At 58.8% G+C, this 12508-nt stretch overlaps 1 long non-coding RNA gene across 1 annotated transcript; it reads right to left on the minus strand.

Annotated features, from left to right (window-relative positions):
* Positions 1 to 7017: 7017 nt before the first annotated feature.
* On the minus strand, positions 7018 to 8515 carry LOC107055050. The gene is made up of 2 exons (XR_001470000.4): positions 7848 to 8515; positions 7018 to 7463 (listed from the first exon to the last, which is right to left on the minus strand). It is a non-coding gene; the product is annotated as an uncharacterized LOC107055050 (long non-coding RNA).
* Positions 8516 to 12508: the final 3993 nt, after the last annotated feature.

Genomic DNA, 12508 nt, shown 5'->3' on the forward strand with positions numbered 1-12508 from the left:
TTTTATAACCCAAACAAATTTGTTTCTCACACTCCCAGGCTGGAAAAAGGAGCCGTCCTACAGTTTAAGATTGCAGTTTGCAATCAGCTCCGCCAGAGAATCTGTTGCAAAGCTGTCGCAGCAAATAAGCGCCGTTTCCCTGCTGTGCTGCAGCTCTGCCGGTGCTGGGCATGGATCTGCATGGCCACCACATCCCCGGCACTGCAGGGAAGGAGCAGGGCTCTGCTGTGCTGTGAGCACAGGCCAAAGGAAGCAGCCACACAGCAGCAGCCGCATGCACCTGTGTCACCTCCAGCTGGCAAGGACACGGCAGCCTTGCACAGAGCTCTGTGCAGACTGCACGCCCTTTGCATCGCTCTGCCCCATACCGTTGCCTGCTTTTGCTCCGTGCTCTCACTGAGGCGCTGCGCGTGGAGAGGTCTGGAGGAGAGAAATCTGTGTCCTCCATTGGCATTTGCATTCAGCTCTCACCACCTGGGCCTGACCCCTCTCATCAGCGAAAAAAAAAATAATCAGATCTTTTTTTTGCAAGGGAAAGAGAAGCACAGCCCTGCTCTTTGCAACACCTGCAGAAATGCAAAGGTGTTCAGCATGCAAACGTCCCCTGGTGAGGACACCGGAGCTGTGGCACTGCCTGGCCAACAAAACCCAAGGAAATCATCCCCCATAGGCACCCTGCTCATAGCAGCAGGGCCACGGGGAGCAGCAGGAGCTCATCACGCTCCGTGCTTGGAGAATGGCTGATTCATGCTTTTCTTTTCCAGGCATCCCTCGCAGGAGCCTGGGATGAGAGCAGAGCTGGAAGCTGAGCGGGTGTCTTCATGCTGGGCTTCCCTCTGGGATGCACCCTGTGAGCCAAACCAGGCAGGTTTGGACAAAAGTACAGAAGAGAGCCCTTCCAGTTTAATGAAGGAGTACCCCAGATACCTGCTGCTCTTCCCCAGCTGGAGCTCTGACCCACAGAGGCAGTGCTTATTCATAGACAGCACTGAAAAAAAACTCAGATCTGTTTGACTATTATGTTCCTGCACTTAAAATTAAGTCACTGAATGACAAAAGTGCTGTTTCAGGAGTGGATCTGACTCAGAAAAGGAGCAGGAATGCCCCCAGTGTGAGTGGGGTGTTGGGGGGGGAGCAGTGAGAAGCATGTTCCCACACCCACAGAGGATGCCCAAATGGGACCTGAGGGACCAGGATGGGGTCAGTCACTCTATAGGGACAGTGAGGTCACCTCCCAGTGCCACTCCTCCCCTCCAGGAAGGACTGGGACACAGAGCACCCTCCCAGCTCTGCACCCAACGCCTGCCTGCAGCGCTCTGCTCGTCTCCTCAAATCCTCCCTTCCCCTGGAAAACAAACACCTTCGGATGCCTCCCACCCACCCCAGCCAACCTGTTCTCCACACCAGCTGCTACCCGCCCATGTTCCTCGCTCTGACAGCCCCTCCTGCGTGCCGTCATCCCTGCGCTTGCGAGAGCCCATCTCCTCCTGCAGCTCTATGAACATCTCTCCCAGCCCTCCTGCAGCACCCGGGACACCTTGGCCAATTTCATTCAAGAGAGGCAGGGCTGCTCTTGTCAGCTCTTATCAGCTCTGAGGCATGCCTGCTTGCTGCTCCATAAGCTCACAGGGTGATGCAGCCGAGTGGTAAAGCAGCCCCAAGGGTTGCATACCCTTCAGTAGGTGGGCACATGAGCCCTCCATGCATGATGCAAATTAATTACAGCCCTCCAGAGCTTGCTGCAGTGAATGGGGGCTGCAAGGCACTGCTGTGACCACCCGAGACCCTGGGAATGCCTCCATGCAAATACTCCATGCACACATTCCATGCCCACGGGACAGCTCTGCAGCCCCCCAGACATCCCCAGTTTCAACCTGCATTCACATCTGCAGTTAAACAATAGCACCAACGCCTTATTAACTTGCAAGGATTGAGTCAATTAGCAGCACTCCTTCGCTTCTAAAATCCTAATTGGTTTTCTGCAGAATCTCCTATGGAGTCTCCTTGGGTAACTTCACACTGGCAGCACCGGGACACAGCCGCCAGCAGGTGCTTGTGAGTGCTGCGAGATGGATGGCAAGGTGATGGGGTGACCCTTATCCCCTGGCAGCATCCGTCACCGCAGCCCTGCTGTGCTGAGGGTGTGATAACACCAAAACGTTCACTGTGATGGATGCTGGGTGAGAGTGACAGTTGCTCAGGCAACCAGCCGTGGCGGTACCCAGTGCTTAGAGGGGTTCCGTGCAGACAGGGGTGCCCACACCCAGCCCTGGGGGGGGACAAACACATCAAGAGCAGGAATAAGCAAATTCCCCATATGCAGAGCAAACCAAACAAGCTTTCCTAATCCACTACTAATCCCCAATGCTGCACAGCCTCAGTGTGGCCCCTTACCTGGCTGGAAGAGCAGGGGGTGATGGAGTCAGCACAGAACAGCAGAGGAAACAGAGTTCCCCTCCCCCCCCCCCACTCACTTATTTAAAACCTCACCACCCACAGCTGTGCCCCAGTGGCTGAGAGGCTTCAGGTTCTCCTTCCTCACTACTCCATCCCTCCCCACCTGCATCCTCCTCATCCTGACGATGCCCCCCGGGAAATCCATCCCCATTTGTCCTCATCCTCCTCCCACCCCATGCCTCCAAACCACTGCATTTCCCCACTTCAAATCCCTTTCCCGCTGGAACCCAGGTCAAGGATTTGGTTCCATTAAGAGGCAGCACGTGTGGCTGCAAATCTGCCGCTGGCTCATCCCTCACTCTGTGCCATTAGCGCCTCGATCCATGTGCTGATGATGCTCAGCTCCCCAAGCCAGCCCTGCCAGGAGCTCCTCAAAAGCCCTTCCAGCCAGGAGCAGGCCTGGGTGATGCTTTCACCCAGCGCATCACTCCCTGCAGTTTTGGTGGCCAGGATGTGAGCCTCCCCCTCCACAAATCCCACCCCAGCATTATGCTGTCACCTGCATGGATGAGTTTTGTATTGTCGCATCTTTCTCCCAGTTAAACCACAGCCCCACTTGTGCTCCACCCATTGTCTTTTTGGGGTGGGCAGTGATTTAGGGCCATGCCCCCGGGCCCAGATTTCCCAGCTTGGAGACTGTCACCACTCGGTGGGAGCCATCATCCCCCCACTGCCCTCCTCCTCCCTCCTCCCCACTGCCCCAGGTTGATGGGTGAAGAATAGACCTGTCTGATGGAGGGGCTGAGTAATGCGCTGAGCCACTCCTCCCTGGCAGTGAGTAATGGTGCTTTTGTTTCCATCACCAGCACGGCGAGGACCATGTTATCTGGGAACATGATGCTCCCAGAACCAAAAGCATGGGATCTGGGGACACCTTGGGGTGACATATGGTTTCCAGCCATGCAGCATCCCTGTGACCATGGCATTGTGAGGACATCAGGGGATGTCTGGGGACACCTGGGGACACCTGGGCAGCAGATGTCCCACCTGTCAGACCCTGAAGGCTGCAGCTCCCTGTGCTCGGGGTGGTGGTGACACTGGGACACTGGGCTCAGGATGCTGGTGGCCAGGGGACATTGCGCTCCTCTCACCATGCTGAGGGACCCCACAGAGCAGCAGGGCTGTGGCAAAGCATCTCTCTGCTGGGTGCCATGGAAACGTGCCTCCTAAGAAATACCTCTGCTTCCACCTGGATTCCCCCCTTCCCAAGGAAATGTTGGAGGTGCGAAGAGTGTGACCCCAGCTGTGATGGCATCCCACAGCACCTGGCTGCGCACAGCCACCCGGGGGCTGTTCTCTCCCCCATCGGGTCCCCATCATGGGCTCAGGTCATTCCTCAGGGCATGCAGGGCAGAGGAATCCCAGCGCATCCCTCCTGCTGCTGAGTCACTTGGCGGTACCCAGGCACAGGGCTGGCGTGCGGCTCCTGCTCTGGCACCCACACAGCAGATGGTGAACCTATCGCTCTGTGATGGCGTTTTGTGTTATTATTTTGCGGGGCTGTTATTTCAGTCCACAGTCCCTCCCTCTCCCTCCCTCTCCTCCTGCCGTGTCCTCTCACCACCTTCCCCCGGGAGGAGAGAAGCGGGTAGCAGCAGTGAGCACCAGAGATGAGCACCAGCCCCATCAGCACGGCTCCCTGGAAGGAAAAACCTCACCTGGGCCCTGTGTTCATGCTGCTGCAGAGCTATGGGAGGAGGCTGTGAGCATCAGTGCCACCATCAGTATCATGAGCGTGCATGACCTCAGCCCAGCTCCCAGCCACCGTGCCAATGGGACAGTCTGGAGGGATGTCCCACCTCTAAGACCTATGCCGTCCTTTGCAGGTGTACAGAGCCACAGCAACGTCTCTCACATTGATGGCACCTGGGGAAGTCAGAAATTTGGGTCCCAACGGGTCACCCCGTGCCCAACCCCTCCCCATGAAGGATGCTGGGTGCTCAGGAGGGGCGCAGTGATGAGGCTCTCAGGCACAGTTTCTCCTCCGCTTCCTTCGCGATGGCTGCGTGAAGCCAAGCTGATGGAGAAACATCCCCGCGACACCGCCAGTTCAGCAGCTCAGCTGTGCTGGGGAAAGGGGGAGAAAAAAGCAGCGAGAGCAAAGCAGACTATAAATAAAAGCTGGAGGAGTGGGAGGCAGCAGCCACAAGGGCTCTTTGAAGCAGTGAGGGAAGCAGGTGCATGCGGGATGTGGCGTTTGGTGCCTTTGTGTTCCCTGAAGAACCCGGGGATCCCTAATAGCCCATCTCCGGGTGGAAGCACTGGTGAGGAGCACGTGGGGCTTCCCTGCCTCGCTGCTGAAACATCAAATGAATCTGGAATGCAAACAGTGCGCAGGGGAGAGGGAGAGGAAGAAGGACAGAAAATGGCCTCGGAGGTGCCGAAACGCTCTGCACATCCATCAGGCTGGAGGAATAGGGGCAGGAAGCATTGGTGTTCCCCATGCACAACACGCCAGGGACAGCGGGAAGGGGACAAGAGAGCGGTTTTGCAGGAGTGGGCTCAGAGCTGCTCCCGAATGTGGTCAGGAGGGATGGAGCCACCCCTGGGTCACCCAGAGCCACCGGGGATGGGGACCTTTCGCTGTGTGCAACGAGACGAGGGAAGAGCGGAAGGGAAGGAGACAGATGGGCAGCGGAGGAAACATAAGTTAACTCGAAGGAAGCGGATAAACAGCAGGCACGGAGCAGATCCGAGCACATATGCTGCTCCGCACACAGCCAAGCACAGAGAGGCTCCGGCGGTCCCCATCTCCCAGCTCCTGCAGCCGGGTCCTGTGATGCCGGCGGTGGGAGCCCAATGGCCACGGGGCGTTGGGGAACGGAAAAGCCAAAGCTGGACCGAACGCTGCTGCTGGTGCTGGGCAGATGCAGGTGACCACGTGCTGGGTGCTAACGAGCCCCAGGCTCTCCAATCTCGGTGAATGTCATGACCCAGATTAATTGCTCGAAAAGACACTCGTAGGCTTCTAATAAAAGGGAGAAAGAAAATCACAACAAACCCCACACAGTCCCAGCACATCCCCCCCTGCAGCCCGGAAAGCCCTGCCCGTAGCAGGAATGCACGTCGGGGCCACGAGCCAACCCGCGTGCTGGGCACACACAGCAGCCCTTGTTCCCCGCTGCCGGCGCAGGGTCGCAGCCGCCGACACAACGGGACGGCTGTTGGGATGCCAGCGCTGTCCCTGCGGTTGCCAGCACAACCCGATGCTGCCGCAGGACCCGCTGCGCTCTGCTCTCAGCATCCTCCTGATTGCGGTACCCCGGGTGGTTGTGGTAGCCGGGGACCGGGGGATGCCCACAGGAGAGGCAGGAGGAGGAGTGGGGAGGAAGCAGATGGGAGATGCGCTGCTCTCTGCCCTGCCGTGACCCAGATATCAGCACGGAGATGGGCAGGGGGAGAGCACAGGTCTGGGGATGTGGGGATAAACGGGCTTCAGAAAAGCTTTGCCGTGGTGAGGTGGCATCTGGGAGCAGCCCAGGAAAGGCGGCGCAAGGAGGAATGGCTGGGAGAGAAAACCCAAATTAGAATTAATAGGGCACAAATTGTCAGCGGTGAAAGGGATTAGCGCCGGGAAGAGGATGCCCAGGGGCACGGGGATTGGCACCCGGACTCTGTGCGGCTCAGAGTAACCTCTCCTGCCCCAGCAGCCAGAAGTGAGCCTGCCCCATCCCTGCCCCACTCCAGCACCTTCCGTAGGACAGAGCTCCGGGCACCGAAGGAACAGAGCAGCGAGGGAGAAAGGACTCCCTCCAAACCCACTGGGTGCTACTGGGAAGCAGGAGGGGACCCCATAAACCCGACCCCACCCCTCACCCGTCTGCAGCCCCGCGGCTGCCCCGCTCCGCTCGGCTGTGCTCCGCTGCGGCGGCGGAGGAGGGAGCGACGATGACTCAGGAGATGATGAAGCAGAGCAGAAGGAGGAGAGGAGAGGACGTGGCGGAGAGGCAGCTGCGTCCTTCAGGCCCACACCCGCCCCCCGGGACGTGACCGGGAGTGCCCTGACTCAGCAGGGGTGGGGGATAAGCAGCCCCAGCATGGACCGTTTTTGTCTCCCTGCTCCATCCACCCCTCCTCCTGCTGGGGGTGGGAGTGCTGCGATCCCCAGGGCTGGATGTGGACGCTGCTGGGCTCACGGCTCGGGTCCATCCAGCCCCGTTGGCTCTTCCCAGTGGTGCTCTCACCCGTGGAATCCTCCTCCTGGCAGACCTGAAGGAGCCCGAGCAGATCTCCTGCGGGGGGAAACTGAGGCAGGGAGACACCAGACTTACAGTGAGGACAGAGGGAAGGTGGGAGTCCTCGCCCCAAGCCCACCCCTGCATCCCCCCTTCCCGGAGGGATGACCCGCACTGGGGCTGCATGCTGCATCCCAGCACACACCCCTTACCCACTGCATCCCCAACCCTCCCTGGGAGCCGAGCCTTGGCACACGGAAGGAGCTGTTTATACGGAACAAATGGAATCAATCAAAACAAAAGGCACTGGGCCTGCTTCTATTTATTCCCCATCCCAGGGTTGGAAGCACAGCTTTATACACCCGTGGCTATTGAGAGAAAGGGAACCCACCGCGGCAGGGATGCCGATGTGAGTCCACAAAGCAGAGCCCAGGAGCGCAGTCCCGGAGCGCTGCGGACCCTCTCAGCCCGGACAGGCGCTCAGAGCCCGCACAGCCCTCCCCGCTCACCCCACGCAGGACCACGGGGGCTGCCCGCCGTGCTCCCAACCGGAGAACCTCCCCGTGCCGCGGCCGAGGTCTCCCCCTGGCGGTCCCGGCCACGCGTGGGTGCCGCCGGCTGCGCTTCAATGCGCTCCAACCGTCCTCCAACGAGCCTGCATGACGAGCGTTATGCAGAGGGGAGGCTCCCAGCTATGCGGGCCACGCGATGCCCGCAGCATGCAGACACCCCGAGCTGCAGGCAGAGAAGGGTTTGAGCTGGTCATGCATGCAGCAGGACGTGAAGGGCTTTGGTGAGCACCACCGTGGCCCTGGTCGCAGTCCCTGCAAGCTGAACCAGTGTCACTTTTCAGACAGAGAGGAGATCGGTCTGTTTCCCATTTCATTTTTTCCCATTTGATCTTCTGAAAACTTCGTTTAAGATAAAATAAAATAAAAGACATCTTCTCTCAAACACCACACACATTTCAGGGCCCTGCGAGTGGTGGGGCTGGAAAACACCCATCCAGGTTTAACAGCAGCACCTGTCCCTCGAGCGGGTCCTTCCCAGGGACATGCAACCCCCCGCCCCCCAGGCTGAGCACCCTCTGCTCTGCTGCAGCACTCTGGCATTAATAAATCCCTCCTGACCAGCTGGCTGCGGGCTGCACTGCATTTGGAAATCAGCCACGTCCTGCTGCCATCCCCTGCCTGCTCCCGTGCCTCAGTTTCCCACCTCTCGAGCAGGATCACCGCTCCCAGCAGGGCAGTGGGAAATGCAGTGCTCAGAGCAGCATCAGCGCATCCCCGGGACCTCCGGGTGTGATCACATTGAGGCTGCGGGTGCCTGGGTGCCCCCTGCGGACGGCAGCGTTAACCTCCACCCTACGGACGGGGGCAGGCTGCCTCTCAGCCCCGTGGGCGCGGTGACAAACCGCTAAGAGCATCCCGGCACCGGCACGGGAAGCGTCGATCCTGCCGGGTGCTTTTCGCCTCCGCTCCGCACGCAGAGCTGTTGATTCACCGGGGCTCGCGGGGAGCAGCTCCGTCGCTGCAGCCTCCCTCTGCCAGCGGCGCCCTCCGCTCCGTGCACGGCTCTTGCAGCAGCCCCAAACCTCACCGCGTCTGCAGAGCCTCCGGTTCCATACGGCAGAGGGAAGCGCTGTGCATCCCATAGTTTGTGCTTCGCAAGGCGGGCGCGGGACCCCCGTGGTGAAGCTCTGCTCGTGGCTGGGGGTGCTGGGGTCACCCACCTCTCCACGGCCCACGGGGACATGCAGAGGGTGGCAGAGCCGAAGGATGGGGCCTTGGAGGGGGGGAAAGGATGGGGAGGAGGTGCGGGACGCCCAAAGCTGCCGCCACCCGAGGCAGGAGGCGAGCGGGGAGACGCGGCGAGCAGGGAGCGTCCTGCCACGAGGGGGAACCCCTGGGCTGGAGAAATGCGTTCTGGAGCTCCGCACAGAGGCACGAGTGATTCGGGAAGGGAACGATGCTCGACCCCGACCCGTGCCGGCACTCCTCCATCCCCAACGCACCGCAGCGCTCACACCGTGCGCATCCCGCAGCAGCGTGCCAATATATCCACGTTGTGTGCATCAGCGACGCACCAGAGCACAGCCCTGCTGCAAGAGCTCTGCTCTCATCCCGCGGCGCCCCCAAGCACCCCCTGCCCCAAAGAAGCCTTATAGCTGCACGCTCTGGCTCACTGGGATTCCCATCCCCCCCCAGCAGCCCACCAGGTCGGGGATGAGGTTCAGATGCTGCGGCTGCGGGGGAGGGCTCAGCGCAGGGCAAGCTGCCTTAGCCTCTAACAGCACCACCAGGAAAATCCATGGGCTCTGCGTGGGTGGGTCAGCCAAGCAAGGACAGCCGGGACAGTCACATCATTATGGTGATGGAAAACCAGAAGGATCCACAGGACAATGTAGCAGCCATCCTGCGGTGCCCACACTGGCATCTGTGGGTACCACTTGTGCTCCACCTGAACCCCACGGAGCCAACTCTCTGAGCAGAGCACCCAGCACCCACCCCAGAGCATCTCCCCTGAAGGCCAAAGAGATGCGGGCACCAGGAGGGAAGGGCAAAGCAGAGAAAGGGGTAGAAAGATGCCAGGAGGAGGATGGAAAACCATGAGGTGTGCACCAGCAGGATTAGCAATGCTAAACTTGCAGCTAAACAGGGCTTATGTCAGCATGTATTACCCGAGAGTGGCAGGAATGATGGGCTTGTTCGTCTGCCCTTTATAAGTGGCAAATTCTCCCTCCATCCTGTTTGCTATGAATTAACTGGCATATGTCTAATCGCCTTTACGGGAGCAACTCGACTGGTAGATTAGAGCCCTGCTCCTCCTCCGAACCCGGCTCAGTGCCGTGCTCAGCACTGCAACCCGGCTGCTGTGGGGCACCAGCAGGGCATGGGGGCACAGCCCCAGCAGAAAATACCATGCACTGACACACCAAGAAACCCCGCTGCAGTCAGTCACCAAGGCAGTCTAGACACCGGTACGGCTCACCATGAGATAAGCCCTGCAAATGTGTCACCTGGTAAACTCATCTCATAGGTGGGGACAAGGAAACACTGCCAGTGGCTGCGTGAGAGATCAAGCAGAGCCAGACTTCTGACTCCTCGCCCAGCGACCTGCAGTATGTGAGCACAGTGCTGATTTCCATGGGAGTCACAAGGAGCATTAAAACCAGCTTTACTCAGGGAGCCCAGCTAGCAGAGAGGCAGCATGGTGAAACCCAAAGCACTTACCAAACAAGGAAGGAGAAGAGGCTTTGCTATCACCAGCTCCACGCTCAACAGCACCGAGCCCTTTGCTGGGTCACCAGCCAGAGCCCAACCTGCTGCTCTGCATGGCCGTGCCATCTCCCCGGCCGGTGTTGGCAGGGGAAGCGTGCAATGGAACGTGATGATGCCCAGCTGGCCTTGTGCTGTGCTGGGGGATGGGGCAGGGGAGAAGAGCTGGCTGTGAACGGAGCAGCAGGACGCAGCGTGCCCGAGGGGTGCTCGCTGCCTGATGGCTCGGCCAGATGCTGCTTGCACGGCGGGGACTGGGAAGGGCTGTGCACAGTGAGCTGCCTTGTGTTGTGCTGGGGCTGCGGGTGGGGGCTGAGCATCCTTCCTGCCTTGGGAGGATGCTGAGAGCCAGGCAGGTAGGGATGCTGGGGTACACGGTGCTGGAAGCCAAGGAGAAAGGGTCTCTATGTGGGAAATCTGACTCAAGGCCCTCTTTAATCAGTGTTGCTCTTGTCTCCAGCCCTGCTAAGTGAGCTTGGCTCATGGCCCTTCCCCGTCCTGCAGTGAGCTGGTGTTGGGCAGGAATGATCTGCGCAGGGCCAGCCCCCAGCGCCTTGTGCCTGCCCCGTGAGCTCCCTTCCATGCAAACACCCAGAGAAAGCTACCTCTAATTAGAGGGTGGCGTTAAAAATATCCATTGTCCATAAACAGAGGGAGGCAGACAGGGAAAAGGCACATGCCAGAGTGACTGACGCCCCGGGAGGGAGACGAGATTAGGAGCGACTCAGCCTCACACATACACAGCATTCAAAATAGACGAGCATATGCCTGAGACATGAACCAGGGAAGAGCGATGGGGCGGGTGTAGGAGTGGGGTCATGGGCTGTGACACCGGGAAGCAACAGCTTGTCTAGACTGTGGCTGGTAAAAAAAAAGAGATGCTGAATTAAGCTCGGAGAGGCACTGCAATGGCAGCGCACGCACAGAACGCCGTGCCCCCCCCCCATCCCATGGGCCTGGCACAGCACAGCGTCACCAAGAGGGAGGGCTGGCACCAACCTGACACAGGGGAAGGTGCAGATGGACAGCCCAAGGCTACAGACGGCCTCACACAGGTGTCACAGCTCAGCGCCAGCATCCTCAGGGCCTCAGAGAACAGCATTCCTGCCCACGTGCATTGCTGTTGGAAGTCACCATGACAGGCGCAGGCTGTTGGAGCAGCTTCTTCCCAGCAGGGCTTGAACCTCCATTCGGCCCCCCAGGCACTACGAGCTTGGAGAAGCTGGCCGTTCCCTTTGAGCTGCCTTCAGACCCCAAACACTGTGTGTACACCCCTCTCCCTGCAGCCTTCAGGTGTTCCTCTCCCAGTTTGCTCCCCATCACCTTCCTTCCCTCCTTGCAGTGTGAATGCCCAGCACTGCTCCCCGGCAGAACATGCATTCCTTCCCTCCCCTCCTGCAGACTTCTTGAGGGTGGATGGGAAGAGCTTCAGCGACCGATGAGATCATGGGAAGAGGCAGTTTTGTGCTGCCCCTCATCACGCCTGAATACATCCCTGCATGCACAGGGCTGCTCTCAGTGCATATTTTATTCCAGCTACTTGCTTCACCGCTAAATAATGAAAGGGGAGCTCCATTTGTGTGTGAAAATCAATGTTGTACACTGCAGCACTTTGCCATCCCGGCCTGACGGGCACAGTGGCTCTCGTATAATATTGATTGTGACTTCTTTTGCTCTCCGAGCTTCACATCTCCAATGGCTCTGCTGTGCCATGACACAGCCGTGGGGCAGCACACAGGGATGGGCATGTAAGTGAGGTGATATCCCAGATCTCACGTCCCAGTGTTGTCCTTTAAGGTCACATCTATGTTGCTGCTTTCCCTGCCCAGGTGGCTGCTTGGTGCTGGTGAGGAACCTGGCGGCTCAGTGACGTTTAATTGCTGATTGCAGCCTGTGTTGCTGGATTTTACATCTCTATCCCTTCAGTCCAAAGGAAGTAGGTTAAAATGACTCCTTGCTCAATGGGGACCCGGCCCAAAGATGGGTGCTGTCGGGCTGTAAGCCATCAGGTCTTACTGAGTGAGTCCATCCCCCGCATCCTCACTGAAGTGTCCCATCTGGCCATTAGGATGATGAGTGCCTTCATATTAATTTCACCAGGCTCAGATCAGCCCTTTAAGTCTCCTCATTAGCATTGAGAGTTAGATCCACCACATTATCAAGTTAAATACGTTTTTACATCCCTTAATTTCTACCCGCTCTGCCGAGCTCGTGGAACAGAGAAGAGCTTGGCTTTTCATTCCAGCTGCTTGATTTTCAACAGCATCTTAATTACATCCCCATCACGGTGCACTGACAGCCGGTGACGCGCGAGCTGGCACTCACCCAGGCTGACTTCACATCACAGAATGGTTTGGGAAGGGACCTTAAAGTCCATCTGGTCCCACTCCTTGCAATGCACGGGGACACCCACGGCTCCATCAGGCTCAGAGCCTCGTCCCCTGACCCCGGGTTTTGCAGGGCACCAAACGGAGCAGGGACTTGCTCCACTTGGGCTGAGCATCCGGTGCTGAGAAGTGCCTCGTTAACCAAGGGAAAAGGCTCTGAGGTGCTTTTGGGCACCACACAGAGACTCGGGGTGGTCTCATTCGGCACAGC

Source organism: Gallus gallus, chromosome 24 (genome assembly GCF_016699485.2).
Source record: "Gallus gallus isolate bGalGal1 chromosome 24, bGalGal1.mat.broiler.GRCg7b, whole genome shotgun sequence".
Lineage (NCBI taxonomy): Eukaryota > Metazoa > Chordata > Aves > Galliformes > Phasianidae > Gallus > Gallus gallus.